Source organism: Rosa rugosa, chromosome 5, assembly GCF_958449725.1.
Source record: "Rosa rugosa chromosome 5, drRosRugo1.1, whole genome shotgun sequence".
Lineage (NCBI taxonomy): Eukaryota > Viridiplantae > Streptophyta > Magnoliopsida > Rosales > Rosaceae > Rosa > Rosa rugosa.
Window position 1 is genome coordinate 49,529,664 of NC_084824.1, and position 8,253 is coordinate 49,537,916.

General features: G+C 36.1%; 1 pseudogene; it reads left to right on the forward strand.

Moving 5' to 3' along the window:
• The first annotated feature begins 206 nt into the window (after positions 1-206).
• LOC133711812 (uncharacterized) lies at positions 207-5,922 on the forward strand (annotated as a pseudogene).
• Positions 5,923-8,253: the final 2,331 nt, after the last annotated feature.

Genomic DNA, 8,253 nt, shown 5'->3' on the forward strand with positions numbered 1-8,253 from the left:
TTCATAATGTAAATAGGATTACTAGAATATTTATTAGAAATAGGATTACTACAACATCAAGGTTTGGTAATCCTATTTCTATAATAAGTCTTTTGGTGATCCTATATAGAGAGAATTACATAAGAGAAATTCACTATTCTCAATAATCAATTTCTAGTCTTGTGTCTTGGGTTGCATTCAACTTTGTTATCATGCCTCCTAAATATATGTCTGGAGCTCAAAAAAGAAAGAAGAAACAAAGAGAAGAAGCATTAATTCAAAGTCAAGCTGGAGATATTGATAAGTACTTTACTAGCAATAAAAAAGCAAAGAGGGAAGATAATCAGAATGACCATGCCAATGAACAACATGATCAATCTATGAATGAGAATGAGAATGAAGAAGTGGTTCAACCTGCCAATGTGAATGAATTAAATGATACTGAGGTTGAAGACCCGAAGCAGCCTGAGAATGAGGAAGATGATGTCAATATGATTGAAGATGTTCAACATGAAGATTTATATCAAGAGAGCTACTTTCCTTCGAATATTGATGATCCAGGAAATTGGGATAAAATTGATCAAAATATTAGGGACTTCTTAGTTGAAAGGGGTCCAAAAAGAGATCATGGTGTCGAGTTGTTTCCCAAAGATAGTTCCGGTAGACATTTTGATTCATCGCATTATAAGCGGTTGTTGCCAAATGGAGAGAAAAGTGATAGAAGATGGCTAGTATATTCTATTTCTTTAGACAAGATTTTTTGCTTTTGTTGCAAATTGTTCAAGACGCAAAGAACTATGACTCTAATTGGCCAATTGGCTAATGAAGGATACAAAGATTGGCATAATTTGTCTAGGAGTCTTAGAAATCATGAAGCTAGTAAGGAGCACATAAGTTGTATGACAAGTTGGATTGAATTGGAAAGAAGGCTGCAAAAAAATAAGACAATTGATGAAAGCTTGCAAGTAGAAATCAACAAAGAAAGAGAACATTGGAGACAAGTGTTAAAGAGGATAATTGCTGTGGTGCAAAGACTAGCCAAAAATAACTTGGCATTTCGAGGAGATTGTGAGAAGCTTTATGTTGAAAACAATGGTCACTTTTTGCAAATGATTGAAATGATTGCTGAGTTTGATCCAATAATGGAAGAGCACATTCGGCGTAGACAAGCACGTCAGATTCATTATACATATCTTGGTCCCAAAATTCAAAATGAATTGATACAGATGTTGGCAAATGACGTGAGAAGTTCAATTGTTACAAAAGTTAAACAAGCAAAATATTTTTCAGTTATACTAGATTGTACTCCAGATGCGAGTCACGAGGAGCAAATGTCTCTTGTGATAAGATGTGTAGATGATTCAGCAAACTCTGCAGTGGTAGAAGAATATTAGATACAATTTTTGAAGGTAGATGACACATCAGGGCATAGACTTTTTACCGAGCTTAAAAATGTGTTAAGCAATCTTGAACTTGATATTGATGATATAAGAGGTCAAGGGTATGACAACGGATCTAATATGAGAGGGAGACATAAAGGTGTACAGAGCAGGTTACTTGAAATAAATCCTAGAGCTTTTTATACTCCATGTGGTTGTCATAGTCTTAATCTGGCATTATGTGATATGGCGAATTGTTGTCCTAAAGCTATGTCATTTTTTGGAGTGATACAACTCATCTATACATTGTTCTCTTCTTCTACCAAGCGTTGGAAGATTTTCAAAGATCATGTGGAAGGTTTGACAGTTAAGCCATTGTCACAAACATGCTGGGAAAGTCATGTCGAAAGTGTCAAACCTATAAAAGAGATCACTACTAGAATTTTGGCCTTAGACATCGGCCAGAAACCGATGTTAAAAAAAAATGTACCGATGTCTTAGTGGGTGATGTTAAAGATCACGAAATCCCAGACATCGGTTTTTAGCCGATGTTAAAACTGACTCTGGACATCAGTTTCTTGTAAGGTCCTGATGTATAAAATAGCTGTAGACATCGTTTGATTTATAAAAAACTGATTTCGTATCCTACTATGACATCATTTTACATAAGAAATTGATTTATATATCAGTATTAGACAAATGTTCTATAGATAGAACTGATGTCCTGAGTCTTTTATAACATCAGTTTGTTATTTCAAATTGTTGTGTCTTCATTCTTTTTGCTTCAATTTCTAGTTTAGAAGTGATTACTAAATCAGTCTCTTCACTAGAAAAGTATCACAATGCGAATACCAGTGGTAAGCAAAAGAAAATTCTCATTAATATTATTGATAAAAACAGTACAAAGAGTAGGGAGAATGGGACATATGGCCTAAACTTCTCCATATACAATAGCAAAAGAAAAGAACAAGATTGGAGTCTCCTAAATAAACCATATGAAGACAAAAACGGTTTGTAGATACAGTAAAAAGAAAAAGAGGAAAAAAATAGCAGTTTGTTATAAGATAAAAATACTTGTAACTTGAATTTCCAGTCCTTGGTGTAGCTGCGAATGAACCTAGCAAAAACATGTGCCAATGAGTTAAGAACTAGTTTCACAAATATCCACTTAAATTGCAACTTCAAATCACAAAAAGTAGTTAAAGTAGTGGGCAATGACTTAACAGTATCATTGATCTATAGCTAAAATATAAAGTACACAAGGAAAGAGCAAAATGAATATGAAATCGATTCCATCCTCACAATACCAAAGCAGCTAAGACATCAGACCTATTTCAATTAATAGTTTAAGTAGAGCTAGAAATCTCAATTCATACCCACACAACAACATAAAGCTACGAATGACAAGTACCTTGAAGATCATCTGTGAGATTCCCTGGATATATATCTTTAAGAGGTGGCAAAATTGCAGATGTAAATGTCTGAAAAAGAAAATGAAAAGATTGGTAACTAAATCAGGAAGGCAGGAACATATGCTACATTGAATCATATTTTTTGCTAGTTCAGGTAAGTAAGAACATGTCATTAATTGAAACAACTCAAGAAGATCAAACGCATAACAAAATGCTTGGAAAATGGTAGGATTCAGCCTGGCATGAACATGACACCACAGAAAGCCCAGAAAGTTGCACAAAACAAAATGAAAACGACATTATAACTCTGGTAACAGAATGAAATATGACAGTTCATAACTATAGCATACAATTGGAAAGCCCAAAAAGGTTACAGATTCACAGAAACTATGATTACTCTACTTCTGGCAAACCATGTCCTTATTGATTATCTTAGATGTCATGAAAATGATGCCGAACAGTCAAAGTACTTTCTCATCAACACCATATGACCAGAAGTAAGAATTGAAATCACCTGAAAGTGGAAGACCACAAGCAAAGTGAGGGCGTATGAGTTGAAAGACCCGAGTCTTGGATTATTCATATTTTGTGCTTTTGCCCATTCCTTTACCTACAACAGCAAGAGTATTATATCATATATGAACTTTTTTTTTAATGAAAAGTAAATTCTAACCTGCAATAATACTGTCATACCAGTAAAACCATATCTCGGAAGCGCCCATCAATCTCACCAATGCAAAACAAGAGTTTGGATTTCATTTGTCCCTTCAGATTATTGATTGATATATCGCAAGAGATGTTTTGGAGATAACTTTCGACCTTTAATATGGGAACCATATCTGTCAAATACAATGAGCTTAACTAGTATAATAAGTTCATACCTAGAATAAAAGCTATGCAGGGCATCAGAAACATTCAAATTCAAATCCAAGTTTTAAAGTTGCAACCCTAATTATACACCAGTTCAATGAGGAATATTCAATCTTGCTTATAACATAAAAACTGCAACACCATACATCATATATGTTATCAAATAGTCTTCCAAGTAATCCTAATCCTCACCCACAATAAATGGATCAGAAACATTCCAATATAATCTCAAAGTTCTGAACTTGCAACACTAATTAGACACTAGCTAGTTCAATGAAAAAGATTGAATCTTGCTTATTAATTCACCCATGAGAATGTCAATGACCCTTTTCACCTCAGCTTTTGATCTGCCCTTAAGAGCCTTCCTCACATCTTTCTCATCAACTCCACCCAACAACAATACTTTTCATCAAACACCAATAGCAGTACTTTTCTGAGTACCATTTTTGGCGATAGTTCAATTTTCTGTTCCATCCCCAATCAAAACAAAACTAGAGGATCTATATCTTCATATGAGTATCATGCCAGTAATCCAATCCGTTCAATAAATTAAAGAAGGAATCACACAAAAGTGAAGAAACTTAAGAAACCCACTCACAAATACTTCAGAGACACAGAACCAAATCCATAAACTGAAAAGATTCAAATTACCTCGGAAACCCGTAGTGCACTTCTTTCGGAGTTGCTCCAATTCGTCTCCGAAACGGGTCCTTGAACTCTGGAACATCCACCATCTTTGAGCCCTAACCCCTCGCACCCGACCTCTCTCTCTCTTCGTTCTTAGCCGGGTGCTGGTCAGAGGCGGAGAAGGGTTGGGTTCTGGTCGGAGGCGGATAACGAAGAAGAGGACGGTTCGGTGCCGTTCAGAGATGGAGGAGGAGGTTGGGTGCTGAACAGAAAGGAAACAAGAACTCAAATTCGTGGAGGAGAGAGAAAGTGGATCTGGAGGACTCTCTCCTCCGATGAGTCAACGCTAGGCTGCACCTCCGAGATGAGAGAGAGAGAGAGAGAGAGAGAGAGAGAGAGGAGGAGGAGGAGGAAAGTGATAGGGTTTCGGGGAAGGGCGAGAGAGAGTGAGTGGGAAGGGCGAGAGAGAGAAAGTGAGTGAAGTAAAGTGCGAAAATTTTGTTCCCCGCGTGTATGAAATTTTTTAACTTAGTCTTTCCGCGTTTTCAAAAATTTTGAAATCAAAATATAGACATCAGTCAACAGTAAAAAATGATGTCAGTTATATGCATACAAATCGGAATTTGAGGAATCGATGTTAATGACATTTTTTTACATCGCGTGAATTCCTCACAGATGTAATTGTCGTGATGTCTAAGACCAAAATTCTAGTAGTGGATGCTTTAGTTGACTTGGCAAATACTAGTGAAGATCCGAAAACAAAGAGTGAAGCTGAGTCCTTAGTTACACATGAACTTGAGAACTTTGAATTCTTGCTTGGCATGGTAATTTGGTATCAATTGCTATATGCGATCAACACTGTGAGTAAATTTCTTCAAGCTGAAAACATGGATATTGATGCTGCTCTTAAAGAATTAAAAGGACTTATTTTGTTTCTTGAAGAGTATAGAGAATCCGGGCTTGATATGGCCATGGATGAAGCTAAACAAATGGCAAGTGAATTGGGAATTGAAGCTGTATTCCGAGAAAAACACATCATTCGAAGAAAGAAGCAGTTTGATGACAATGGCAGTGATGAGGTAATGCAATCATCTGAAGAATCTTTTAGAGTTAATTACTTCCTCTTTATAATTGATCAAGCCCGTTCTTCACTTCAAACTCGGTTCGAACAATTTCAAAAATACGAAGAAATCTTTGGGTTTTTGTTTAGTTTGGAGAGGTTAAAGTCTGCTGATGATCATAGCTTGATGATGTCCTGTGACAATCTTGAAAATTCCTTGACACATAATAGCCATTCAGATATTGATGGATATGATTTATTTTTGGAGTTAAAAATCTTGAAGTGCTCTTTACCAAGAGACACAAGAAGAGCAATTGATGTGCTGAATTATTTGAAGAAGATGGATGGTTGTTTTCCGAATGCTTATGTTGCTTACAGAATCTTGCTGACTATACCAGTTACAGTTGCATCTGCAGAAAGAAGCTTCTCCAAGTTGAAGTTGATCAAGACTTATCTTCGATCAACTATGTCACAAGAAAGATTGAACGGATTGGCTATGTTATCAATTGAGAAAAAAGTGGTTGAAAAACTTGATTATGCAAACATAATTACTACGTTTGCCTCCAAAACTGCAAGGCGAGTGGTATTTAAGTAATCATTTGATGTCTTCAAGAGAGCGTGTGATGTATGATGATCTCCAAAGATAGCTTCTTGTCGACCTTTTTAGCTTTAATTTTATTTTGTTTAGTTCATCTTTAGTTTATTTCTTGTAGTTTTAATTTGGAATATTTATAGCTTAATCTTTTACATATTGTTTTAAAACATCTTCGGATTTATTATTCACTTATAATCTAAATACTTTTGGATATTCCATGTTGTTTGTTGTTTAATTTATTATTAGATTTTGAGTTTATAGCTTTAGTTCCGTTTTTTTTTTTTAATGCACACTACGATTTAAGGGCCCAACTCCTACAGTTCGCCTCAGGTCTGAAAATCTCAGGTCCGGGCCTGTCCCTGAGCAAAGAAGCAGGCCCTCACTCTCTCTATCTCTCTCTCTACCACTCGCAACGGCACGTCAAAACCATCGCAGAAGCTAGATGTCGCCTCCTATCTTTTGCACACTCTCTATATTTTACAATGCTAACCATCCTTGCCATCTCCCACATCAGTCAAACCATGGGTAGTTTCAAAAGTCTGAAAAAGATACCATAAATGATCAGTAAACAACGCCTCGCTTTATTAATAGAGATGTTATGCGATTTCAAAGTATAATATATCATATATAAGCCTTTTCTAGATGCGAAGTATGCAATAATCACTCAATAGTTTTCAATAGTTTGAACCGTTGATTTTTTAAATTTCTCTTTGATAAGTAAGTTGGTAAATTTCTCTTCATTGGATTTCTCAAATGCACTTTCTTTCTTCACACATTTATAGAGAGGGTAATTGATAGGAGCATTTTAATGCGACGTTTTAACTGCATTTCCCTACATTTTTCTGCGTTATTTCCTTAATAAAACTCTGTTTAGGAAAGTTTCCATTCTTCGATTGGGAAAGTTCCTATTTGTAGAAAGTTTCTATTTTGTAGTTTCTATTTTTCATTTTCGGAAAGTTTCCATTTTCAGTTTAGGAAAGTTGCCATTTTTCATTTTAGGAAAGTTTCTATTTTTCATTAACGGTTTCTATTTTCAGGACCTCAGAGCTAAAAAGTGGAAATGAACTCACGAATAGAAGGAGGAGCTTGCAAACGTTAAGGGGAGCAAAAATGAGACACAATGGGTCACAGAAATGAGCAGAAATGAAGAAAAGAAGCTTTCCTGTTTCAACCAGGAAACTCCACTCAGAAGAGGAAACCCTGCCAAAACAAGACTCTTGAGCCAACCAAGAAAGGAAATCGGCAAAATGATGTGTCATGGCATGAGAGAAGCTTCTTGAAGACATTTGATGATGACATGGCATGAAGGTGGCGCATGGAGGCCCAAGAACTCTCAAGAATGACTTGGATTTTCGGCAAATGGATAAAATCCCAAGGGATTAGGGTTTTGTGATGCATGTGAGATATTTTTGGAGACCTAAGCCATGTTGCCGTGAAAACCTAAGAGGTAGAGAGGAAGTTGGCGTCAAAATCAATCAAGATAAAGGTGATTGACGCCATACAAGGAAGGATATGTCTTGGAGATATTCTTGGAGGATTTAATTGGGAAATTGCCGTGTAAATGGAGAGAGAAAAAGGGGAATCAACGTGAAAATCAAAGAAACCCTAAGAAGATGACGCCAAGAGAGATTCAAGGGAGAAATAAAAGGAAAGAGAAAAAGGTGGAGACCAAGAAAAGCTAAAAAGGTGTCTAGGTTCATTCCTACATTCCCTAAAGGAAGTTTGGCCGAAATAAAAGAGAAAAATTAGAATATTTACAAGGAATTTCGGCAACCATATATTAGGGAATTAATTTGGAATTTTGTGATTGGTTGAACAACAAAGAAGGGCTTACTTGGCATCATACCATTGGTTGAAGTGATGTGGAATTTTCTGATTGCTTTGTGAACCCTAGCCGTGCTCCTATATATACATCTCATTCTAGACGTTGGGGGGTTCCTCTCCATACAATTTACAATTTAGAAAATCAGAAAATCTCTTTGTTGCCGTGAGCATCTCTCTCCTCTCTCCATCCTCTAGAGCAAACCACGAAGTTCAAGCAAGGCCAAGGAAGAGAAGAAGGAGCCGTGATCTATTCCTCCACCATCCACCTTTGAAGCTTGCTTTCGAGATTCAAGGATCCCTACGTTATTCATCCATCATCATTCTCCATCCACGGTGTAATTCGACCTCTACCTTGTAACCTTTGCTTTGTATTTTGTTGGTTTTGCCTTAGTTGACATATATGTTTGAACAAATATTAATTTCTGGAATTTTATAATTGAATGAGAAATTTTCAGATTCTATTATTGTGATTCTTGGTTGCTTATGTGAGTTTGTTTAATTAAATTT